This window comes from Lissotriton vulgaris, chromosome 10, assembly GCF_964263255.1.
Source record: "Lissotriton vulgaris chromosome 10, aLisVul1.2, whole genome shotgun sequence".
Lineage (NCBI taxonomy): Eukaryota > Metazoa > Chordata > Amphibia > Caudata > Salamandridae > Lissotriton > Lissotriton vulgaris.
This window is the reverse complement of record NC_141698.1, coordinates 536339848-536361356: the sequence shown is the minus strand read 5'-3', so window position 1 is coordinate 536361356 and position 21509 is coordinate 536339848. Positions and strand designations below refer to the sequence as shown.

Sequence of the window (21509 nt, the reverse complement as noted above, 5' to 3'; positions counted from 1 at the left end):
GCCCACCATTTCTTGCGCCTGAGAAAGAGGTGTTTGATATTTGGATTCAAACGCGCTCGCTCAGCGCTCGATCAGGCTCGATCAGGCGAGATTTATATGAGTGGCTCACAGGCCTGAAACATTCACCTGGGAGACCCAGAGTGGCTGACTTCCCAGTATGGCCATTGTTGGGCGAGTCTCCTCCTTTCCTCCTGCCTCAATCTAGAATTGGCTGCAAATCACAAGAGGGAGTGCAATGTCCGTGTGTAGTGCCTACTACCAGCTACCTCTCTGTCTTCCTTATGTAAATTAGAATTTTCAAGGGGGGACCATTGGCAATCTGCTCCTCCCACATAACCAGGAAGCCCTGTTGAACATGTCTGCCTGTGTTGTTGCAGGGACAGTGCCTTCTCTGCCAAAAAGGTGGCAGGAGAGCCTCACAACAAATGATGGGATCAACTGCTTATTTCGAAACCCAGCAAGGCAGTTACTGTGATGGATTGCAAATGTAATGGAAGGTGTGCCTGAGGTGTCACTTTCAGAAATACATGGAATTGTGATTGAGGGCCCAGCCTGGTGGATTTCTCTTTATTTACTACAGGTTCCCGCAAATATTGTGGTGTGTGTGGGGAATGCACTGCAAAAATTAGGAAGACTTAAGGGTGTAAAAGGGACCTGTCAGAAGTGGGATTTGAACCCACGCCTCCATGAGGAGACCAGAAGGCTCAGCATCACTGAAGATCAAGCTCTCTTGAGTATGGCGCCTTAGACCACTCGGCCATCCTGACGGCTCAGGGTGTGCTTAGTTCTGACTTTTCTGTCTGCACCTGCCAACGTTTCCACTTACAACGTTCACAGAAATGTCACAGGTGTAAAGGCCCCAACAATACAACATAGCTCACACAAAATAAAAATAGGCCCAAGAACAACCCCCAGATGATCGATGGAGATAACTTTGTTTCGTCTGCAAAGGTAAAAAAAAATTCTCGCGGCTCACTGTGTTCAAAGACCACCTCTTCTTAAACTTGCATTGAGATAATAAGGTTTTAGAGTGTGCACAAAAAAAGCATCCAATGCACAGTGTTTCTGCCCCGTCTCGAACCGGGGACCTTTCGCGTGTTAGGCGAACGTGATGACCACTACACTACAGAAACTACCTTGGTGCTTTCTACTGTTAGAGGAAAGTTTCTCTCAAGTCTTCACCCTACTTCTATTCTGCTGTATCAGCAGCGGCTCAGAATGTGCAGAACAAGTGTGAAAACCTCAGAGATATCATCCAACATGCTTGCAATTAGACGTATTCAAAACTCACTTGTGCAGGCATCGACAGGCACATATCTGATGCCTAAATGCCAGCGAGTACAGCTTGGGAAAGCATGACCTGGGACACACTGAGACTAAGCAGGTAGGCAGATAAAGCATGGTGATCCATTTTTCTTCTGAGGTTAGAAATATGTTGTGCAACAATGCACCCAGTATAACGAGAAATAGTCATAGTGCTTTTTTAGTAGGGTTTGTATGTTTACCTCTAAAAAGGGCTCGTCCGGGATTTGAACCCGGGACCTCTCGCACCCTAAGCGAGAATCATACCCCTAGACCAACGAGCCACGCAAGAGTCACCTCTGACACGGCTCCAGGGGTTAGTGGCAGCTAGCCAGTACATGCTGCTCTGTTCTGCAATATGATTGCTGTCTTTTCCATGACCGTCATCAAACAAGAAATTAAAAAGCCTATGTCCTTCAGACAGTTTGTTTGCTTTAAGTGTCTGCTCGTGGTGAGGACAAGAGAAGCATTTCTTCTCTCATGCCTTGCTTTCATGAAGTAGGCCCACCCTACAGAGCAAAGTGCGAGCAAGCGAATGGCGCAAGCTATCGTCACTTCTCTTTTCGAGCTGTCACTGAGATCTCTGGAGCACACTACGTCAGGCTGGTGAGGAATAGACAGCCTCTATTATCTCAGCTTTTCTATAAAGTGAGCCAGTAAATGCAAACACTGTGAAAAACAGCAAGCTGCATTTCTGCCCGGTCTCGAACCAGGGACCTTTCGCGTGTAAGGCGAACGTGATAACCACTACACTACAGAAACAGACACTACCTCAGGAATCTTGTTGGCGTGTATTGGGTTGGAACGCACAGACTAAGGGCCAACGTCCTTGAAGCTCAAAGTTGGGCTCTCCTTACCCGGTCTCTCTTTCTTTGGAAGACAGGAATGAGGACCACTTTTTTCCCCAAGAGGCGATTTTGAAACCATATCCTGAAATGACACTAGAAAAACTCTTTGCATGTAATGTTCCTACACTGCTGGTCCAGCCCAGAAAAGCAGTTGCAAGGAAGTCCTGCACTCCTTTATCATGTCAAAAGTGGAAAATAGCGTGCAGGGTAAGGAACCTTCTCGACATACACAGCGTCTTATAGCATTGAAAAGAAGAAAGGCTCCTATATGACAAGCAGCCTGAAAACTTCCACAGGATGGGCTCGTCCGGGATTTGAACCCGGGACCTCTCGCACCCGAAGCGAGAATCATACCCCTAGACCAACGAGCCTGAGTGGCCAGGAGACATTTTGAACAATTACTGAAGCGTCTTTCAGAAAACAGCAGGGCTATTTGGCTCGTCTCCCTATAAGTGAGCCACACAAAGTCATGTTTTCTCTCAAGTTGTTGTTTTTTCACTCCAGCAAGGAAGGGGGCAGCCAATCTCCTATCGGCCAGTGAGCAGTAAAAAGGCACAGATGAGAACAGCAAGCACTTTCTGGCACTTGTACTCCTCTGCAAGTCCTGGACCCTTGCTCCATAGACTTCCACACCAGAAGCAATGAAGGGCCCACCATTTCTTGCGCCTGAGAAAGAGGTGTTTGATATTTGGATTCAAACGCGCTCGCTCAGCGCTCGATCAGGCGAGATTTATATGAGTGGCTCACAGGCCTGAAACATTCACCTGGGAGACCCAGAGTGGCTGACTTCCCAGTATGGCCATTGTTGGGCGAGTCTCCTCCTTTCCTCCTGCCTCAATCTAGAATTGGCTGAAAATCACAAGAGGGAGTGCAATGTCCGTGTGTAGTGCCTACTACCAGCTACCTCTCTGTCTTCCTTATGTAAATTAGAATTTTCAAGGGGGGACCATTGGCAATCTGCTCCTCCCACATAACCAGGAAGCCCTGTTGAACATGTCTGCCTGTGTTGTTGCAGGGACAGTGCCTTCTCTGCCAAAAAGGTGGCAGGAGAGCCTCACAACAAATGATGGGATCAACTGCTTATTTCGAAACCCAGCAAGGCAGTTACTGTGATGGATTGCAAATGTAATGGAAGGTGTGCCTGAGGTGTCACTTTCAGAAATACATGGAATTGTGATTGAGGGCCCAGCCTGGTGGATTTCTCTTTATTTACTACAGGTTCCCGCAAATATTGTGGTGTGTGTGGGGAATGCACTGCAAAAATTAGGAAGACTTAAGGGTGTAAAAGGGACCTGTCAGAAGTGGGATTTGAACCCACGCCTCCATGAGGAGACCAGAAGGCTCAGCATCACTGAAGATCAAGCTCTCTTGAGTCTGGCGCCTTAGACCACTCGGCCATCCTGACGGCTCAGGGTGTGCTTAGTTCTGACTTTTCTGTCTGCACCTGCCAACGTTTCCACTTACAACGTTCACAGAAATGTCACAGGTGTAAAGGCCCCAACAATACAACATAGCTCACACAAAATAAAAATAGGCCCAAGAACAACCCCCAGATGATCGATGGAGATAACTTTGTTTCGTCTGCAAAGGTAAAAAAAAATTCTCGCGGCTCACTGTGTTCAAAGACCACCTCTTCTTAAACTTGCATTGAGATAATAAGGTTTTAGAGTGTGCACAAAAAAAGCATCCAATGCACAGTGTTTCTGCCCCGTCTCGAACCGGGGACCTTTCGCGTGTTAGGCGAACGTGATGACCACTACACTACAGAAACTACCTTGGTGCTTTCTACTGTTAGAGGAAAGTTTCTCTCAAGTCTTCACCCTACTTCTATTCTGCTGTATCAGCAGCGGCTCAGAATATGCAGAACAAGTGTGAAAACCTCAGAGATATCATCCAACATGCTTGCAATTAGACGTATTCAAAACTCACTTGTGCAGGCATCGACAGGAAAATATCTGATGCCTAAATGCCAGCGAGTACAGCTTGGGAAAGCATCACCTGGGACACACTGAGACTAAGCAGGTAGGCAGATAAAGCATGGTGATCCATTTTTCTTCTGAGGTTAGAAATATGTTGTGCAACAATGCACCCAGTATAACGAGAAATAGTCATAGTGCTTTTTTAGTAGGGTTTGTATGTTTACCTCTAAAAAGGGCTCGTCCGGGATTTGAACCCGGGACCTCTCGCACCCTAAGCGAGAATCATACCCCTAGACCAACGAGCCACGCAAGAGTCACCTCTGACACGGCTCCAGGGGTTAGTGGCAGCTAGCCAGTACATGCTGCTCTGTTCTGCAATATGATTGCTGTCTTTTCCATGACCGTCATCAAACAAGAAATTAAAAAGCCTCTGTCCTTCAGACAGTTTGTTTGCTTTAAGTGTCTGCTCATGGTGAGGACAAGAGAAGCATTTCTTCTCTCATGCCTTGCTTTCATGAAGTAGGCCCACCCTACAGAGCAAAGTGCGAGCAAGCGAATGGCGCAAGCTATCGTCACTTCTCTTTTCGAGCTGACACTGAGATCTCTGGAGCACACTACGTCAGGCTGGTGAGGAATAGACAGCCTCTATTATCTCAGCTTTTCTATAAAGTGAGCCAGTAAATGCAAACACTGTGAAAAACAGCAAGCTGCATTTCTGCCCGGTCTCAAACCAGGGACCTTTCGCGTGTAAGGCGAACGTGATAACCACTACACTACAGAAACAGACACTACCTCAGGAATCTTGTTGGCGTGTATTGGGTTGGAACGCACAGACTAAGGGCCAACGTCCTTGAAGCTCAAAGTTGGGCTCTCCTTACCCGGTCTCTCTTTCTTTGGAAGACAGGAATGAGGACCACTTTTTTCCCCAAGAGGCGATTTTGAAACCATATCCTGAAATGACACTAGAAAAACTCTTTGCATGTAATGTTCCTACACTGCTGGTCCAGCCCAGAAAAGCAGTTGCAAGGAAGTCCTGCACTCCTTTATCATGTCAAAAGTGGACAATAGCGTGCAGGGTAAGGAACCTTCTCGACATACACAGCGTCTTATAGCATTGAAAAGAAGAAAGGCTCCTATATGACAAGCAGCCTGAAAACTTCCACAGGATGGGCTCGTACGGGATTTGAACCCGGGACCTCTCGCACCCGAAGCGAGAATCATACCCCTAGACCAACGAGCCTGAGTGGCCAGGAGACATTTTGAACAATTACTGAAGCGTCTTTCAGAAAACAGCAGGGCTATTTGGCTCGTCTCCCTATAAGTGAGCCACACAAAGTCATGTTTTCTCTCAAGTTGTTGTTTTTTCACTCCAGCAAGGAAGGGGGCAGCCAATCTCCTATCGGCCAGTGAGCAGTAAAAAGGCACAGATGAGAACAGCAAGCACTTTCTGGCACTTGTACTCCTCTGCAAGTCCTGGACCCTTGCTCCATAGACTTCCACACCAGAAGCAATGAAGGGCCCACCATTTCTTGCGCCTGAGAAAGAGGTGTTTGATATTTGGATTCAAACGCGCTCGCTCAGCGCTCGATCAGGCTCGATCAGGCGAGATTTATATGAGTGGCTCACAGGCCTGAAACATTCACCTGGGAGACCCAGAGTGGCTGACTTCCCAGTATGGCCATTGTTGGGCGAGTCTCCTCCTTTCCTCCTGCCTCAATCTAGAATTGGCTGCAAATCACAAGAGGGAGTGCAATGTCCGTGTGTAGTGCCTACTACCAGCTACCTCTCTGTCTTCCTTATGTAAATTAGAATTTTCAAGGGGGGACCATTGGCAATCTGCTCCTCCCACATAACCAGGAAGCCCTGTTGAACATGTCTGCCTGTGTTGTTGCAGGGACAGTGCCTTCTCTGCCAAAAAGGTGGCAGGAGAGCCTCACAACAAATGATGGGATCAACTGCTTATTTCGAAACCCAGCAAGGCAGTTACTGTGATGGATTGCAAATGTAATGGAAGGTGTGCCTGAGGTGTCACTTTCAGAAATACATGGAATTGTGATTGAGGGCCCAGCCTGGTGGATTTCTCTTTATTTACTACAGGTTCCCGCAAATATTGTGGTGTGTGTGGGGAATGCACTGCAAAAATTAGGAAGACTTAAGGGTGTAAAAGGGACCTGTCAGAAGTGGGATTTGAACCCACGCCTCCATGAGGAGACCAGAAGGCTCAGCATCACTGAAGATCAAGCTCTCTTGAGTCTGGCGCCTTAGACCACTCGGCCATCCTGACGGCTCAGGGTGTGCTTAGTTCTGACTTTTCTGTCTGCACCTGCCAACGTTTCCACTTACAACGTTCACAGAAATGTCACAGGTGTAAAGGCCCCAACAATACAACATAGCTCACACAAAATAAAAATAGGCCCAAGAACAACCCCCAGATGATCGATGGAGATAACTTTGTTTCGTCTGCAAAGGTAAAAAAAAATTCTCGCGGCTCACTGTGTTCAAAGACCACCTCTTCTTAAACTTGCATTGAGATAATAAGGTTTTAGAGTGTGCACAAAAAAAGCATCCAATGCACAGTGTTTCTGCCCCGTCTCGAACCGGGGACCTTTCGCGTGTTAGGCGAACGTGATGACCACTACACTACAGAAACTACCTTGGTGCTTTCTACTGTTAGAGGAAAGTTTCTCTCAAGTCTTCACCCTACTTCTATTCTGCTGTATCAGCAGCGGCTCAGAATGTGCAGAACAAGTGTGAAAACCTCAGAGATATCATCCAACATGCTTGCAATTAGACGTATTCAAAACTCACTTGTGCAGGCATCGACAGGCAAATATCTGATGCCTAAATGCCAGCGAGTACAGCTTGGGAAAGCATGACCTGGGACACACTGAGACTAAGCAGGTAGGCAGATAAAGCATGGTGATCCATTTTTCTTCTGAGGTTAGAAATATGTTGTGCAACAATGCACCCAGTATAACGAGAAATAGTCATAGTGCTTTTTTAGTAGGGTTTGTATGTTTACCTCTAAAAAGGGCTCGTCCGGGATTTGAACCCGGGACCTCTCGCACCCTAAGCGAGAATCATACCCCTAGACCAACGAGCCACGCAAGAGTCACCTCTGACACGGCTCCAGGGGTTAGTGGCAGCTAGCCAGTACATGCTGCTCTGTTCTGCAATATGATTGCTGTCTTTTCCATGACCGTCATCAAACAAGAAATTAAAAAGCCTATGTCCTTCAGACAGTTTGTTTGCTTTAAGTGTCTGCTCGTGGTGAGGACAAGAGAAGCATTTCTTCTCTCATGCCTTGCTTTCATGAAGTAGGCCCACCCTACAGAGCAAAGTGCGAGCAAGCGAATGGCGCAAGCTATCGTCACTTCTCTTTTCGAGCTGTCACTGAGATCTCTGGAGCACACTACGTCAGGCTGGTGAGGAATAGACAGCCTCTATTATCTCAGCTTTTCTATAAAGTGAGCCAGTAAATGCAAACACTGTGAAAAACAGCAAGCTGCATTTCTGCCCGGTCTCGAACCAGGGACCTTTCGCGTGTAAGGCGAACGTGATAACCACTACACTACAGAAACAGACACTACCTCAGGAATCTTGTTGGCGTGTATTGGGTTGGAACGCACAGACTAAGGGCCAACGTCCTTGAAGCTCAAAGTTGGGCTCTCCTTACCCGGTCTCTCTTTCTTTGGAAGACAGGAATGAGGACCACTTTTTTCCCCAAGAGGCGATTTTGAAACCATATCCTGAAATGACACTAGAAAAACTCTTTGCATGTAATGTTCCTACACTGCTGGTCCAGCCCAGAAAAGCAGTTGCAAGGAAGTCCTGCACTCCTTTATCATGTCAAAAGTGGAAAATAGCGTGCAGGGTAAGGAACCTTCTCGACATACACAGCGTCTTATAGCATTGAAAAGAAGAAAGGCTCCTATATGACAAGCAGCCTGAAAACTTCCACAGGATGGGCTCGTACGGGATTTGAACCCGGGACCTCTCGCACCCGAAGCGAGAATCATACCCCTAGACCAACGAGCCTGAGTGGCCAGGAGACATTTTGAACAATTACTGAAGCGTCTTTCAGAAAACAGCAGGGCTATTTGGCTCGTCTCCCTATAAGTGAGCCACACAAAGTCATGTTTTCTCTCAAGTTGTTGTTTTTTCACTCCAGCAAGGAAGGGGGCAGCCAATCTCCTATCGGCCAGTGAGCAGTAAAAAGGCACAGATGAGAACAGCAAGCACTTTCTGGCACTTGTACTCCTCTGCAAGTCCTGGACCCTTGCTCCATAGACTTCCACACCAGAAGCAATGAAGGGCCCACCATTTCTTGCGCCTGAGAAAGAGGTGTTTGATATTTGGATTCAAACGCGCTCGCTCAGCGCTCGATCAGGCTCGATCAGGCGAGATTTATATGAGTGGCTCACAGGCCTGAAACATTCACCTGGGAGACCCAGAGTGGCTGACTTCCCAGCATGGCCATTGTTGGGCGAGTCTCCTCCTTTCCTCCTGCCTCAATCTAGAATTGGCTGCAAATCACAAGAGGGAGTGCAATGTCCGTGTGTAGTGCCTACTACCAGCTACCTCTCTGTCTTCCTTATGTAAATTAGAATTTTCAAGGGGGGACCATTGGCAATCTGCTCCTCCCACATAACCAGGAAGCCCTGTTGAACATGTCTGCCTGTGTTGTTGCAGGGACAGTGCCTTCTCTGCCAAAAAGGTGGCAGGAGAGCCTCACAACAAATGATGGGATCAACTGCTTATTTCGAAACCCAGCAAGGCAGTTACTGTGATGGATTGCAAATGTAATGGAAGGTGTGCCTGAGGTGTCACTTTCAGAAATACATGGAATTGTGATTGAGGGCCCAGCCTGGTGGATTTCTCTTTATTTACTACAGGTTCCCGCAAATATTGTGGTGTGTGTGGGGAATGCACTGCAAAAATTAGGAAGACTTAAGGGTGTAAAAGGGACCTGTCAGAAGTGGGATTTGAACCCACGCCTCCATGAGGAGACCAGAAGGCTCAGCATCACTGAAGATCAAGCTCTCTTGAGTCTGGCGCCTTAGACCACTCGGCCATCCTGACGGCTCAGGGTGTGCTTAGTTCTGACTTTTCTGTCTGCACCTGCCAACGTTTCCACTTACAACGTTCACAGAAATGTCACAGGTGTAAAGGCCCCAACAATACAACATAGCTCACACAAAATAAAAATAGGCCCAAGAACAACCCCCAGATGATCGATGGAGATAACTTTGTTTCGTCTGCAAAGGTAAAAAAAAATTCTCGCGGCTCACTGTGTTCAAAGACCACCTCTTCTTAAACTTGCATTGAGATAATAAGGTTTTAGAGTGTGCACAAAAAAAGCATCCAATGCACAGTGTTTCTGCCCCGTCTCGAACCGGGGACCTTTCGCGTGTTAGGCGAACGTGATGACCACTACACTACAGAAACTACCTTGGTGCTTTCTACTGTTAGAGGAAAGTTTCTCTCAAGTCTTCACCCTACTTCTATTCTGCTGTATCAGCAGCGGCTCAGAATGTGCAGAACAAGTGTGAAAACCTCAGAGATATCATCCAACATGCTTGCAATTAGACGTATTCAAAACTCACTTGTGCAGGCATCGACAGGCAAATATCTGATGCCTAAATGCCAGCGAGTACAGCTTGGGAAAGCATGACCTGGGACACACTGAGACTAAGCAGGTAGGCAGATAAAGCATGGTGATCCATTTTTCTTCTGAGGTTAGAAATATGTTGTGCAACAATGCACCCAGTATACCGAGAAATAGTCATAGTGCTTTTTTAGTAGGGTTTGTATGTTTACCTCTAAAAAGGGCTCGTCCGGGATTTGAACCCGGGACCTCTCGCACCCTAAGCGAGAATCATACCCCTAGACCAACGAGCCACGCAAGAGTCACCTCTGACACGGCTCCAGGGGTTAGTGGCAGCTAGCCAGTACATGCTGCTCTGTTCTGCAATATGATTGCTGTCTTTTCCATGACCGTCATCAAACAAGAAATTAAAAAGCCTATGTCCTTCAGACAGTTTGTTTGCTTTAAGTGTCTGCTCGTGGTGAGGACAAGAGAAGCATTTCTTCTCTCATGCCTTGCTTTCATGAAGTAGGCCCACCCTACATCGCAAAGTGCGAGCAAGCGAATGGCGCAAGCTATCGTCACTTCTCTTTTCGAGCTGTCACTGAGATCTCTGGAGCACACTACGTCAGGCTGGTGAGGAATAGACAGCCTCTATTATCTCAGCTTTTCTATAAAGTGAGCCAGTAAATGCAAACACTGTGAAAAACAGCAAGCTGCATTTCTGCCCGGTCTCGAACCAGGGACCTTTCGCGTGTAAGGCGAACGTGATAACCACTACACTACAGAAACAGACACTACCTCAGGAATCTTGTTGGCGTGTATTGGGTTGGAACGCACAGACTAAGGGCCAACGTCCTTGAAGCTCAAAGTTGGGCTCTCCTTACCCGGTCTCTCTTTCTTTGGAAGACAGGAATGAGGACCACTTTTTTCCCCAAGAGGCGATTTTGAAACCATATCCTGAAATGACACTAGAAAAACTCTTTGCATGTAATGTTCCTACACTGCTGGTCCAGCCCAGAAAAGCAGTTGCAAGGAAGTCCTGCACTCCTTTATCATGTCAAAAGTGGAAAATAGCGTGCAGGGTAAGGAACCTTCTCGACATACACAGCGTCTTATAGCATTGAAAAGAAGAAAGGCTCCTATATGACAAGCAGCCTGAAAACTTCCACAGGATGGGCTCGTACGGGATTTGAACCCGGGACCTCTCGCACCCGAAGCGAGAATCATACCCCTAGACCAACGAGCCTGAGTGGCCAGGAGACATTTTGAACAATTACTGAAGCGTCTTTCAGAAAACAGCAGGGCTATTTGGCTCGTCTCCCTATAAGTGAGCCACACAAAGTCATGTTTTCTCTCAAGTTGTTGTTTTTTCACTCCAGCAAGGAAGGGGGCAGCCAATCTCCTATCGGCCAGTGAGCAGTAAAAAGGCACAGATGAGAACAGCAAGCACTTTCTGGCACTTGTACTCCTCTGCAAGTCCTGGACCCTTGCTCCATAGACTTCCACACCAGAAGCAATGAAGGGCCCACCATTTCTTGCGCCTGAGAAAGAGGTGTTTGATATTTGGATTCAAACGCGCTCGCTCAGCGCTCGATCAGGCTCGATCAGGCGAGATTTATATGAGTGGCTCACAGGCCTGAAACATTCACCTGGGAGACCCAGAGTGGCTGACTTCCCAGTATGGCCATTGTTGGGCGAGTCTCCTCCTTTCCTCCTGCCTCAATCTAGAATTGGCTGCAAATCACAAGAGGGAGTGCAATGTCCGTGTGTAGTGCCTACTACCAGCTACCTCTCTGTCTTCCTTATGTAAATTAGAATTTTCAAGGGGGGACCATTGGCAATCTGCTCCTCCCACATAACCAGGAAGCCCTGTTGAACATGTCTGCTTGTGTTGTTGCAGGGACAGTGCCTTCTCTGCCAAAAAGGTGGCAGGAGAGCCTCACAACAAATGATGGGATCAACTGCTTATTTCGAAACCCAGCAAGGCAGTTACTGTGATGGATTGCAAATGTAATGGAAGGTGTGCCTGAGGTGTCACTTTCAGAAATACATGGAATTGTGATTGAGGGCCCAGCCTGGTGGATTTCTCTTTATTTACTACAGGTTCCCGCAAATATTGTGGTGTGTGTGGGGAATGCACTGCAAAAATTAGGAAGACTTAAGGGTGTAAAAGGGACCTGTCAGAAGTGGGATTTGAACCCACGCCTCCATGAGGAGACCAGAAGGCTCAGCATCACTGAAGATCAAGCTCTCTTGAGTCTGGCGCCTTAGACCACTCGGCCATCCTGACGGCTCAGGGTGTGCTTAGTTCTGACTTTTCTGTCTGCACCTGCCAACGTTTCCACTTACAACGTTCACAGAAATGTCACAGGTGTAAAGGCCCCAACAATACAACATAGCTCACACAAAATAAAAATAGGCCCAAGAACAACCCCCAGATGATCGATGGAGATAACTTTGTTTCGTCTGCAAAGGTAAAAAAAAATTCTCGCGGCTCACTGTGTTCAAAGACCACCTCTTCTTAAACTTGCATTGAGATAATAAGGTTTTAGAGTGTGCACAAAAAAAGCATCCAATGCACAGTGTTTCTGCCCCGTCTCGAACCGGGGACCTTTCGCGTGTTAGGCGAACGTGATGACCACTACACTACAGAAACTACCTTGGTGCTTTCTACTGTTAGAGGAAAGTTTCTCTCAAGTCTTCACCCTACTTCTATTCTGCTGTATCAGCAGCGGCTCAGAATGTGCAGAACAAGTGTGAAAACCTCAGAGATATCATCCAACATGCTTGCAATTAGACGTATTCAAAACTCACTTGTGCAGGCATCGACAGGCAAATATCTGATGCCTAAATGCCAGCGAGTACAGCTTGGGAAAGCATGACCTGGGACACACTGAGACTAAGCAGGTAGGCAGATAAAGCATGGTGATCCATTTTTCTTCTGAGGTTAGAAATATGTTGTGCAACAATGCACCCAGTATAACGAGAAATAGTCATAGTGCTTTTTTAGTAGGGTTTGTATGTTTACCTCTAAAAAGGGCTCGTCCGGGATTTGAACCCGGGACCTCTCGCACCCTAAGCGAGAATCATACCCCTAGACCAACGAGCCACGCAAGAGTCACCTCTGACACGGCTCCAGGGGTTAGTGGCAGCTAGCCAGTACATGCTGCTCTGTTCTGCAATATGATTGCTGTCTTTTCCATGACCGTCATCAAACAAGAAATTAAAAAGCCTATGTCCTTCAGACAGTTTGTTTGCTTTAAGTGTCTGCTCGTGGTGAGGACAAGAGAAGCATTTCTTCTCTCATGCCTTGCTTTCATGAAGTAGGCCCACCCTACAGAGCAAAGTGCGAGCAAGCGAATGGCGCAAGCTATCGTCACTTCTTTTTTCGAGCTGTCACTGAGATCTCTGGAGCACACTACGTCAGGCTGGTGAGGAATAGACAGCCTCTATTATCTCAGCTTTTCTATAAAGTGAGCCAGTAAATGCAAACACTGTGAAAAACAGCAAGCTGCATTTCTGCCCGGTCTCGAACCAGGGACCTTTCGCGTGTAAGGCGAACGTGATAACCACTACACTACAGAAACAGACACTACCTCAGGAATCTTGTTGGCGTGTATTGGGTTGGAACGCACAGACTAAGGGCCAACGTCCTTGAAGCTCAAAGTTGGGCTCTCCTTACCCGTTCTCTCTTTCTTTGGAAGACAGGAATGAGGACCACTTTTTTCCCCAAGAGGCGATTTTGAAACCATATCCTGAAATGACACTAGAAAAACTCTTTGCATGTAATGTTCCTACACTGCTGGTCCAGCCCAGAAAAGCAGTTGCAAGGAAGTCCTGCACTCCTTTATCATGTCAAAAGTGGAAAATAGCGTGCAGGGTAAGGAACCTTCTCGACATACACAGCGTCTTATAGCATTGAAAAGAAGAAAGGCTCCTATATGACAAGCAGCCTGAAAACTTCCACAGGATGGGCTCGTCCGGGATTTGAACCCGGGACCTCTCGCACCCGAAGCGAGAATCATACCCCTAGACCAACGAGCCTGAGTGGCCAGGAGACATTTTGAACAATTACTGAAGCGTCTTTCAGAAAACAGCAGGGCTATTTGGCTCGTCTCCCTATAAGTGAGCCACACAAAGTCATGTTTTCTCTCAAGTTGTTGTTTTTTCACTCCAGCAAGGAAGGGGGCAGCCAATCTCCTATCGGCCAGTGAGCAGTAAAAAGGCACAGATGAGAACAGCAAGCACTTTCTGGCACTTGTACTCCTCTGCAAGTCCTGGACCCTTGCTCCATAGACTTCCACACCAGAAGCAATGAAGGGCCCACCATTTCTTGCGCCTGAGAAAGAGGTGTTTGATATTTGGATTCAAACGCGCTCGCTCAGCGCTCGATCAGGCGAGATTTATATGAGTGGCTCACAGGCCTGAAACATTCACCTGGGAGACCCAGAGTGGCTGACTTCCCAGTATGGCCATTGTTGGGCGAGTCTCCTCCTTTCCTCCTGCCTCAATCTAGAATTGGCTGAAAATCACAAGAGGGAGTGCAATGTCCGTGTGTAGTGCCTACTACCAGCTACCTCTCTGTCTTCCTTATGTAAATTAGAATTTTCAAGGGGGGACCATTGGCAATCTGCTCCTCCCACATAACCAGGAAGCCCTGTTGAACATGTCTGCCTGTGTTGTTGCAGGGACAGTGCCTTCTCTGCCAAAAAGGTGGCAGGAGAGCCTCACAACAAATGATGGGATCAACTGCTTATTTCGAAACCCAGCAAGGCAGTTACTGTGATGGATTGCAAATGTAATGGAAGGTGTGCCTGAGGTGTCACTTTCAGAAATACATGGAATTGTGATTGAGGGCCCAGCCTGGTGGATTTCTCTTTATTTACTACAGGTTCCCGCAAATATTGTGGTGTGTGTGGGGAATGCACTGCAAAAATTAGGAAGACTTAAGGGTGTAAAAGGGACCTGTCAGAAGTGGGATTTGAACCCACGCCTCCATGAGGAGACCAGAAGGCTCAGCATCACTGAAGATCAAGCTCTCTTGAGTCTGGCGCCTTAGACCACTCGGCCATCCTGACGGCTCAGGGTGTGCTTAGTTCTGACTTTTCTGTCTGCACCTGCCAACGTTTCCACTTACAACGTTCACAGAAATGTCACAGGTGTAAAGGCCCCAACAATACAACATAGCTCACACAAAATAAAAATAGGCCCAAGAACAACCCCCAGATGATCGATGGAGATAACTTTGTTTCGTCTGCAAAGGTAAAAAAAAATTCTCGCGGCTCACTGTGTTCAAAGACCACCTCTTCTTAAACTTGCATTGAGATAATAAGGTTTTAGAGTGTGCACAAAAAAAGCATCCAATGCACAGTGTTTCTGCCCCGTCTCGAACCGGGGACCTTTCGCGTGTTAGGCGAACGTGATGACCACTACACTACAGAAACTACCTTGGTGCTTTCTACTGTTAGAGGAAAGTTTCTCTCAAGTCTTCACCCTACTTCTATTCTGCTGTATCAGCAGCGGCTCAGAATATGCAGAACAAGTGTGAAAACCTCAGAGATATCATCCAACATGCTTGCAATTAGACGTATTCAAAACTCACTTGTGCAGGCATCGACAGGAAAATATCTGATGCCTAAATGCCAGCGAGTACAGCTTGGGAAAGCATCACCTGGGACACACTGAGACTAAGCAGGTAGGCAGATAAAGCATGGTGATCCATTTTTCTTCTGAGGTTAGAAATATGTTGTGCAACAATGCACCCAGTATAACGAGAAATAGTCATAGTGCTTTTTTAGTAGGGTTTGTATGTTTACCTCTAAAAAGGGCTCGTCCGGGATTTGAACCCGGGACCTCTCGCACCCTAAGCGAGAATCATACCCCTAGACCAACGAGCCACGCAAGAGTCACCTCTGACACGGCTCCAGGGGTTAGTGGCAGCTAGCCAGTACATGCTGCTCTGTTCTGCAATATGATTGCTGTCTTTTCCATGACCGTCATCAAACAAGAAATTAAAAAGCCTCTGTCCTTCAGACAGTTTGTTTGCTTTAAGTGTCTGCTCGTGGTGAGGACAAGAGAAGCATTTCTTCTCTCATGCCTTGCTTTCATGAAGTAGGCCCACCCTACAGAGCAAAGTGCGAGCAAGCGAATGGCGCAAGCTATCGTCACTTCTCTTTTCGAGCTGACACTGAGATCTCTGGAGCACACTACGTCAGGCTGGTGAGGAATAGACAGCCTCTATTATCTCAGCTTTTCTATAAAGTGAGCCAGTAAATGCAAACACTGTGAAAAACAGCAAGCTGCATTTCTGCCCGGTCTCGAACCAGGGACCTTTCGCGTGTAAGGCGAACGTGATAACCACTACACTACAGAAACAGACACTACCTCAGGAATCTTGTTGGCGTGTATTGGGTTGGAACGCACAGACTAAGGGCCAACGTCCTTGAAGCTCAAAGTTGGGCTCTCCTTACCCGGTCTCTCTTTCTTTGGAAGACAGGAATGAGGACCACTTTTTTCCCCAAGAGGCGATTTTGAAACCATATCCTGAAATGACACTAGAAAAACTCTTTGCATGTAATGTTCCTACACTGCTGGTCCAGCCCAGAAAAGCAGTTGCAAGGAAGTCCTGCACTCCTTTATCATGTCAAAAGTGGAAAATAGCGTGCAGGGTAAGGAACCTTCTCGACATACACAGCGTCTTATAGCATTGAAAAGAAGAAAGGCTCCTATATGACAAGCAGCCTGAAAACTTCCACAGGATGGGCTCGTACGGGATTTGAACCCGGGACCTCTCGCACCCGAAGCGAGAATCATACCCCTAGACCAACGAGCCTGAGTGGCCAGGAGACATTTTGAACAATTACTGAAGCGTCTTTCAGAAAACAGCAGGGCTATTTGGCTCGTCTCCCTATAAGTGAGCCACACAAAGTCATGTTTTCTCTCAAGTTGTTGTTTTTTCACTCCAGCAAGGAAGGGGGCAGCCAATCTCCTATCGGCCAGTGAGCAGTAAAAAGGCACAGATGAGAACAGCAAGCACTTTCTGGCACTTGTACTCCTCTGCAAGTCCTGGACCCTTGCTCCATAGACTTCCACACCAGAAGCAATGAAGGGCCCACCATTTCTTGCGCCTGAGAAAGAGGTGTTTGATATTTGGATTCAAACGCGCTCGCTCAGCGCTCGATCAGGCTCGATCAGGCGAGATTTATATGAGTGGCTCACAGGCCTGAAACATTCACCTGGGAGACCCAGAGTGGCTGACTTCCCAGTATGGCCATTGTTGGGCGAGTCTCCTCCTTTCCTCCTGCCTCAATCTAGAATTGGCTGCAAATCACAAGAGGGAGTGCAATGTCCGTGTGTAGTGCCTACTACCAGCTACCTCTCTGTCTTCCTTATGTAAATTAGAATTTTCAAGGGGGGACCATTGGCAATCTGCTCCTCCCACATAACCAGGAAGCCCTGTTGAACATGTCTGCCTGTGTTGTTGCAGGGACAGTGCCTTCTCTGCCAAAAAGGTGGCAGGAGAGCCTCACAACAAATGATGGGATCAACTGCTTATTTCGAAACCCAGCAAGGCAGTTACTGTGATGGATTGCAAATGTAATGGAAGGTGTGCCTGAGGTGTCACTTTCAGAAATACATGGAATTGTGATTGAGGGCCCAGCCTGGTGGATTTCTCTTTATTTACTACAGGTTCCCGCAAATATTGTGGTGTGTGTGGGGAATGCACTGCAAAAATTAGGAAGACTTAAGGGTGTAAAAGGGACCTGTCAGAAGTGGGATTTGAACCCACGCCTCCATGAGGAGACCAGAAGGCTCAGCATCACTGAAGATCAAGCTCTCTTGAGTCTGGCGCCTTAGACCACTCGGCCATCCTGACGGCTCAGGGTGTGCTTAGTTCTGACTTTTCTGTCTGCACCTGCCAACGTTTCCACTTACAACGTTCACAGAAATGTCACAGGTGTAAAGGCCCCAACAATACAACATAGCTCACACAAAATAAAAATAGGCCCAAGAACAACCCCCAGATGATCGATGGAGATAACTTTGTTTCGTCTGCAAAGGTAAAAAAAAATTCTCGCGGCTCACTGTGTTCAAAGACCACCTCTTCTTAAACTTGCATTGAGATAATAAGGTTTTAGAGTGTGCACAAAAAAAGCATCCAATGCACAGTGTTTCTGCCCCGTCTCGAACCGGGGACCTTTCGCGTGTTAGGCGAACGTGATGACCACTACACTACAGAAACTACCTTGGTGCTTTCTACTGTTAGAGGAAAGTTTCTCTCAAGTCTTCACCCTACTTCTATTCTGCTGTATCAGCAGCGGCTCAGAATGTGCAGAACAAGTGTGAAAACCTCAGAGATATCATCCAACATGCTTGCAATTAGACGTATTCAAAACTCACTTGTGCAGGCATCGACAGGCAAATATCTGATGCCTAAATGCCAGCGAGTACAGCTTGGGAAAGCATGACCTGGGACACACTGAGACTAAGCAGGTAGGCAGATAAAGCATGGTGATCCATTTTTCTTCTGAGGTTAGAAATATGTTGTGCAACAATGCACCCAGTATAACGAGAAATAGTCATAGTGCTTTTTTAGTAGGGTTTGTATGTTTACCTCTAAAAAGGGCTCGTCCGGGATTTGAACCCGGGACCTCTCGCACCCTAAGCGAGAATCATACCTCTAGACCAACGAGCCACGCAAGAGTCACCTCTGACACGGCTCCAGGGGTTAGTGGCAGCTAGCCAGTACATGCTGCTCTGTTCTGCAATATGATTGCTGTCTTTTCCATGACCGTCATCAAACAAGAAATTAAAAAGCCTATGTCCTTCAGACAGTTTGTTTGCTTTAAGTGTCTGCTCGTGGTGAGGACAAGAGAAGCATTTCTTCTCTCATGCCTTGCTTTCATGAAGTAGGCCCACCCTACAGAGCAAAGTGCGAGCAAGCGAATGGCGCAAGCTATCGTCACTTCTCTTTTCGAGCTGTCACTGAGATCTCTGGAGCACACTACGTCAGGCTGGTGAGGAATAGACAGCCTCTATTATCTCAGCTTTTCTATAAAGTGAGCCAGTAAATGCAAACACTGTGAAAAACAGCAAGCTGCATTTCTGCCCGGTCTCGAACCAGGGACCTTTCGCGTGTAAGGCGAACGTGATAACCACTACACTACAGAAACAGACACTACCTCAGGAATCTTGTTGGCGTGTATTGGGTTGGAACGCACAGACTAAGGGCCAACGTCCTTGAAGCTCAAAGTTGGGCTCTCCTTACCCGGTCTCTCTTTCTTTGGAAGACAGGAATGAGGACCACTTTTTTCCCCAAGAGGCGATTTTGAAACCATATCCTGAAATGACACTAGAAAAACTCTTTGCATGTAATGTTCCTACACTGCTGGTCCAGCCCAGAAAAGCAGTTGCAAGGAAGTCCTGCACTCCTTTATCATGTCAAAAGTGGAAAATAGCGTGCAGGGTAAGGAACCTTCTCGACATACACAGCGTCTTATAGCATTGAAAAGAAGAAAGGCTCCTATATGACAAGCAGCCTGAAAACTTCCACAGGATGGGCTCGTACGGGATTTGAACCCGGGACCTCTCGCACCCGAAGCGAGAATCATACCCCTAGACCAACGAGCCTGAGTGGCCAGGAGACATTTTGAACAATTACTGAAGCGTCTTTCAGAAAACAGCAGGGCTATTTGGCTCGTCTCCCTATAAGTGAGCCACACAAAGTCATGTTTTCTCTCAAGTTGTTGTTTTTTCACTCCAGCAAGGAAGGGGGCAGCCAATCTCCTATCGGCCAGTGAGCAGTAAAAAGGCACAGATGAGAACAGCAAGCACTTTCTGGCACTTGTACTCCTCTGCAAGTCCTGGACCCTTGCTCCATAGACTTCCACACCAGAAGCAATGAAGGGCCCACCATTTCTTGCGCCTGAGAAAGAGGTGTTTGATATTTGGATTCAAACGCGCTCGCTCAGCGCTCGATCAGGCTCGATCAGGCGAGATTTATATGAGTGGCTCACAGGCCTGAAACATTCACCTGGGAGACCCAGAGTGGCTGACTTCCCAGTATGGCCATTGTTGGGCGAGTCTCCTCCTTTCCTCCTGCCTCAATCTAGAATTGGCTGCAAATCACAAGAGGGAGTGCAATGTCCGTGTGTAGTGCCTACTACCAGCTACCTCTCTGTCTTCCTTATGTAAATTAGAATTTTCAAGGGGGGACCATTGGCAATCTGCTCCTCCCACATAACCAGGAAGCCCTGTTGAACATGTCTGCCTGTGTTGTTGCAGGGACAGTGCCTTCTCTGCCAAAAAGGTGGCAGGAGAGCCTCACAACAAATGATGGGATCAACTGCTTATTTCGAAACCCAGCAAGGCAGTTACTGTGATGGATTGCAAATGTAATGGAAGGTGTGCCTGAGGTGTCACTTTCAGAAATACATGGAATTGTGATTGAGGGCCCAGCCTGGTGGATTTCTCTTTATTTACTACAGGTTCCCGCAAATATTGTGGTGTGTGTGGGGAATGCACTGCAAAAATTAGGAAGACTTAAGGGTGTAAAAGGGACCTGTCAGAAGTGGGATTTGAACCCACGCCTCCATGAGGAGACCAGAAGGCTCAGCATCACTGAAGATCAAGCTCTCTTGAGTCTGGCGCCTTAGACCACTCGGCCATCCTGACGGCTCAGGGTGTGCTTAGTTCTGACTTTTCTGTCTGCACCTGCCAACGTTTCCACTTACAACGTTCACAGAAATGTCACAGGTGTAAAGGCCCCAACAATACAACATAGCTCACACAAAATAAAAATAGGCCCAAGAACAACCCCCAGATGATCGATGGAGATAACTTTGTTTCGTCTGCAAAGGTAAAAAAAAATTCTCGCGGCTCACTGTGTTCAAAGACCACCTCTTCTTAAACTTGCATTGAGATAATAAGGTTTTAGAGTGTGCACAAAAAAAGCATCCAATGCACAGTGTTTCTGCCCCGTCTCGAACCGGGGACCTTTCGCGTGTTAGGCGAACGTGATGACCACTACACTACAGAAACTACCTTGGTGCTTTCTACTGTTAGAGGAAAGTTTCTCTCAAGTCTTCACCCTACTTCTATTCTGCTGTATCAGCAGCGGCTCAGAATGTGCAGAACAAGTGTGAAAACCTCAGAGATATCATCCAACATGCTTGCAATTAGACGTATTCAAAACTCACTTGTGCAGGCATCGACAGGCAAATATCTGATGCCTAAATGCCAGCGAGTACAGCTTGGGAAAGCATGACCTGGGACACACTGAGACTAAGCAGGTAGGCAGATAAAGCATGGTGATCCATTTTTCTTCTGAGGTTAGAAATATGTTGTGCAACAATGCACCCAGTATAACGAGAAATAGTCATAGTGCTTTTTTAGTAGGGTTTGTATGTTTACCTCTAAAAAGGGCTCGTCCGGGATTTGAACCCGGGACCTCTCGCACCCTAAGCGAGAATCATACCCCTAGACCAACGAGCCACGCAAGAGTCACCTCTGACACGGCTCCAGGGGTTAGTGGCAGCTAGCCAGTACATGCTGCTCTGTTCTGCAATATGATTGCTGTCTTTTCCATGACCGTCATCAAACAAGAAATTAAAAAGCCTATGTCCTTCAGACAGTTTGTTTGCTTTAAGTGTCTGCTCGTGGTGAGGACAAGAGAAGCATTTCTTCTCTCATGCCTTGCTTTCATGAAGTAGGCCCACCCTACAGAGCAAAGTGCGAGCAAGCGAATGGCACAAGCTATCGTCACTTCTCTTTTCGAGCTGTCACTGAGATCTCTGGAGCACACTACGTCAGGCTGGTGAGGAATAGACAGCCTCTATTATCTCAGCTTTT

The 21509-nt window shown here is 47.2% G+C and overlaps 38 non-coding genes across 38 annotated transcripts; all 38 read right to left on the bottom strand.

Moving 5' to 3' along the window:
- Positions 1 to 655: 655 nt before the first annotated feature.
- TRNAL-CAA (transfer RNA leucine (anticodon CAA)) lies at positions 656 to 767 on the bottom strand. The gene is made up of 2 exons: positions 730 to 767; positions 656 to 701 (listed from the first exon to the last, which is right to left on the bottom strand). It is a non-coding gene; the product is annotated as a tRNA-Leu (tRNA).
- Positions 768 to 1060: 293 nt separating this feature from the next.
- Positions 1061 to 1133, bottom strand: TRNAV-AAC (transfer RNA valine (anticodon AAC)). The gene has a single exon. It is a non-coding gene; the product is annotated as a tRNA-Val (tRNA).
- A 381-nt stretch (positions 1134 to 1514) lies between these two features.
- On the bottom strand, positions 1515 to 1586 carry TRNAP-AGG (transfer RNA proline (anticodon AGG)). The gene has a single exon. It is a non-coding gene; the product is annotated as a tRNA-Pro (tRNA).
- A 405-nt stretch (positions 1587 to 1991) lies between these two features.
- Positions 1992 to 2064, bottom strand: TRNAV-UAC (transfer RNA valine (anticodon UAC)). The gene has a single exon. It is a non-coding gene; the product is annotated as a tRNA-Val (tRNA).
- Positions 2065 to 2449: 385 nt separating this feature from the next.
- Positions 2450 to 2521, bottom strand: TRNAP-CGG (transfer RNA proline (anticodon CGG)). The gene has a single exon. It is a non-coding gene; the product is annotated as a tRNA-Pro (tRNA).
- A 922-nt stretch (positions 2522 to 3443) lies between these two features.
- Positions 3444 to 3555, bottom strand: TRNAL-CAA (transfer RNA leucine (anticodon CAA)). The gene is made up of 2 exons: positions 3518 to 3555; positions 3444 to 3489 (listed from the first exon to the last, which is right to left on the bottom strand). It is a non-coding gene; the product is annotated as a tRNA-Leu (tRNA).
- A 293-nt stretch (positions 3556 to 3848) lies between these two features.
- Positions 3849 to 3921, bottom strand: TRNAV-AAC (transfer RNA valine (anticodon AAC)). The gene has a single exon. It is a non-coding gene; the product is annotated as a tRNA-Val (tRNA).
- Positions 3922 to 4302: 381 nt separating this feature from the next.
- Positions 4303 to 4374, bottom strand: TRNAP-AGG (transfer RNA proline (anticodon AGG)). The gene has a single exon. It is a non-coding gene; the product is annotated as a tRNA-Pro (tRNA).
- A 405-nt stretch (positions 4375 to 4779) lies between these two features.
- On the bottom strand, positions 4780 to 4852 carry TRNAV-UAC (transfer RNA valine (anticodon UAC)). Its single transcript has one exon. It is a non-coding gene; the product is annotated as a tRNA-Val (tRNA).
- A 385-nt stretch (positions 4853 to 5237) lies between these two features.
- On the bottom strand, positions 5238 to 5309 carry TRNAP-CGG (transfer RNA proline (anticodon CGG)). The gene has a single exon. It is a non-coding gene; the product is annotated as a tRNA-Pro (tRNA).
- A 932-nt stretch (positions 5310 to 6241) lies between these two features.
- On the bottom strand, positions 6242 to 6353 carry TRNAL-CAA (transfer RNA leucine (anticodon CAA)). Its single transcript has 2 exons — positions 6316 to 6353; positions 6242 to 6287 (listed from the first exon to the last, which is right to left on the bottom strand). It is a non-coding gene; the product is annotated as a tRNA-Leu (tRNA).
- Positions 6354 to 6646: 293 nt separating this feature from the next.
- TRNAV-AAC (transfer RNA valine (anticodon AAC)) lies at positions 6647 to 6719 on the bottom strand. Its single transcript has one exon. It is a non-coding gene; the product is annotated as a tRNA-Val (tRNA).
- Positions 6720 to 7100: 381 nt separating this feature from the next.
- On the bottom strand, positions 7101 to 7172 carry TRNAP-AGG (transfer RNA proline (anticodon AGG)). The gene has a single exon. It is a non-coding gene; the product is annotated as a tRNA-Pro (tRNA).
- Positions 7173 to 7577: 405 nt separating this feature from the next.
- TRNAV-UAC (transfer RNA valine (anticodon UAC)) lies at positions 7578 to 7650 on the bottom strand. The gene has a single exon. It is a non-coding gene; the product is annotated as a tRNA-Val (tRNA).
- Positions 7651 to 8035: 385 nt separating this feature from the next.
- On the bottom strand, positions 8036 to 8107 carry TRNAP-CGG (transfer RNA proline (anticodon CGG)). Its single transcript has one exon. It is a non-coding gene; the product is annotated as a tRNA-Pro (tRNA).
- A 932-nt stretch (positions 8108 to 9039) lies between these two features.
- TRNAL-CAA (transfer RNA leucine (anticodon CAA)) lies at positions 9040 to 9151 on the bottom strand. Its single transcript has 2 exons — positions 9114 to 9151; positions 9040 to 9085 (listed from the first exon to the last, which is right to left on the bottom strand). It is a non-coding gene; the product is annotated as a tRNA-Leu (tRNA).
- A 293-nt stretch (positions 9152 to 9444) lies between these two features.
- Positions 9445 to 9517, bottom strand: TRNAV-AAC (transfer RNA valine (anticodon AAC)). The gene has a single exon. It is a non-coding gene; the product is annotated as a tRNA-Val (tRNA).
- A 381-nt stretch (positions 9518 to 9898) lies between these two features.
- TRNAP-AGG (transfer RNA proline (anticodon AGG)) lies at positions 9899 to 9970 on the bottom strand. The gene has a single exon. It is a non-coding gene; the product is annotated as a tRNA-Pro (tRNA).
- A 405-nt stretch (positions 9971 to 10375) lies between these two features.
- Positions 10376 to 10448, bottom strand: TRNAV-UAC (transfer RNA valine (anticodon UAC)). The gene has a single exon. It is a non-coding gene; the product is annotated as a tRNA-Val (tRNA).
- A 385-nt stretch (positions 10449 to 10833) lies between these two features.
- TRNAP-CGG (transfer RNA proline (anticodon CGG)) lies at positions 10834 to 10905 on the bottom strand. The gene has a single exon. It is a non-coding gene; the product is annotated as a tRNA-Pro (tRNA).
- Positions 10906 to 11837: 932 nt separating this feature from the next.
- TRNAL-CAA (transfer RNA leucine (anticodon CAA)) lies at positions 11838 to 11949 on the bottom strand. Its single transcript has 2 exons — positions 11912 to 11949; positions 11838 to 11883 (listed from the first exon to the last, which is right to left on the bottom strand). It is a non-coding gene; the product is annotated as a tRNA-Leu (tRNA).
- A 293-nt stretch (positions 11950 to 12242) lies between these two features.
- Positions 12243 to 12315, bottom strand: TRNAV-AAC (transfer RNA valine (anticodon AAC)). The gene has a single exon. It is a non-coding gene; the product is annotated as a tRNA-Val (tRNA).
- Positions 12316 to 12696: 381 nt separating this feature from the next.
- On the bottom strand, positions 12697 to 12768 carry TRNAP-AGG (transfer RNA proline (anticodon AGG)). Its single transcript has one exon. It is a non-coding gene; the product is annotated as a tRNA-Pro (tRNA).
- Positions 12769 to 13173: 405 nt separating this feature from the next.
- TRNAV-UAC (transfer RNA valine (anticodon UAC)) lies at positions 13174 to 13246 on the bottom strand. The gene has a single exon. It is a non-coding gene; the product is annotated as a tRNA-Val (tRNA).
- Positions 13247 to 13631: 385 nt separating this feature from the next.
- On the bottom strand, positions 13632 to 13703 carry TRNAP-CGG (transfer RNA proline (anticodon CGG)). Its single transcript has one exon. It is a non-coding gene; the product is annotated as a tRNA-Pro (tRNA).
- A 922-nt stretch (positions 13704 to 14625) lies between these two features.
- TRNAL-CAA (transfer RNA leucine (anticodon CAA)) lies at positions 14626 to 14737 on the bottom strand. Its single transcript has 2 exons — positions 14700 to 14737; positions 14626 to 14671 (listed from the first exon to the last, which is right to left on the bottom strand). It is a non-coding gene; the product is annotated as a tRNA-Leu (tRNA).
- Positions 14738 to 15030: 293 nt separating this feature from the next.
- On the bottom strand, positions 15031 to 15103 carry TRNAV-AAC (transfer RNA valine (anticodon AAC)). The gene has a single exon. It is a non-coding gene; the product is annotated as a tRNA-Val (tRNA).
- A 381-nt stretch (positions 15104 to 15484) lies between these two features.
- TRNAP-AGG (transfer RNA proline (anticodon AGG)) lies at positions 15485 to 15556 on the bottom strand. Its single transcript has one exon. It is a non-coding gene; the product is annotated as a tRNA-Pro (tRNA).
- A 405-nt stretch (positions 15557 to 15961) lies between these two features.
- On the bottom strand, positions 15962 to 16034 carry TRNAV-UAC (transfer RNA valine (anticodon UAC)). The gene has a single exon. It is a non-coding gene; the product is annotated as a tRNA-Val (tRNA).
- Positions 16035 to 16419: 385 nt separating this feature from the next.
- Positions 16420 to 16491, bottom strand: TRNAP-CGG (transfer RNA proline (anticodon CGG)). Its single transcript has one exon. It is a non-coding gene; the product is annotated as a tRNA-Pro (tRNA).
- Positions 16492 to 17423: 932 nt separating this feature from the next.
- TRNAL-CAA (transfer RNA leucine (anticodon CAA)) lies at positions 17424 to 17535 on the bottom strand. Its single transcript has 2 exons — positions 17498 to 17535; positions 17424 to 17469 (listed from the first exon to the last, which is right to left on the bottom strand). It is a non-coding gene; the product is annotated as a tRNA-Leu (tRNA).
- A 293-nt stretch (positions 17536 to 17828) lies between these two features.
- Positions 17829 to 17901, bottom strand: TRNAV-AAC (transfer RNA valine (anticodon AAC)). The gene has a single exon. It is a non-coding gene; the product is annotated as a tRNA-Val (tRNA).
- Positions 17902 to 18282: 381 nt separating this feature from the next.
- On the bottom strand, positions 18283 to 18354 carry TRNAP-AGG (transfer RNA proline (anticodon AGG)). The gene has a single exon. It is a non-coding gene; the product is annotated as a tRNA-Pro (tRNA).
- A 405-nt stretch (positions 18355 to 18759) lies between these two features.
- On the bottom strand, positions 18760 to 18832 carry TRNAV-UAC (transfer RNA valine (anticodon UAC)). The gene has a single exon. It is a non-coding gene; the product is annotated as a tRNA-Val (tRNA).
- A 385-nt stretch (positions 18833 to 19217) lies between these two features.
- TRNAP-CGG (transfer RNA proline (anticodon CGG)) lies at positions 19218 to 19289 on the bottom strand. Its single transcript has one exon. It is a non-coding gene; the product is annotated as a tRNA-Pro (tRNA).
- A 932-nt stretch (positions 19290 to 20221) lies between these two features.
- On the bottom strand, positions 20222 to 20333 carry TRNAL-CAA (transfer RNA leucine (anticodon CAA)). The gene is made up of 2 exons: positions 20296 to 20333; positions 20222 to 20267 (listed from the first exon to the last, which is right to left on the bottom strand). It is a non-coding gene; the product is annotated as a tRNA-Leu (tRNA).
- Positions 20334 to 20626: 293 nt separating this feature from the next.
- Positions 20627 to 20699, bottom strand: TRNAV-AAC (transfer RNA valine (anticodon AAC)). Its single transcript has one exon. It is a non-coding gene; the product is annotated as a tRNA-Val (tRNA).
- Positions 20700 to 21080: 381 nt separating this feature from the next.
- TRNAP-AGG (transfer RNA proline (anticodon AGG)) lies at positions 21081 to 21152 on the bottom strand. Its single transcript has one exon. It is a non-coding gene; the product is annotated as a tRNA-Pro (tRNA).
- Positions 21153 to 21509: the final 357 nt, after the last annotated feature.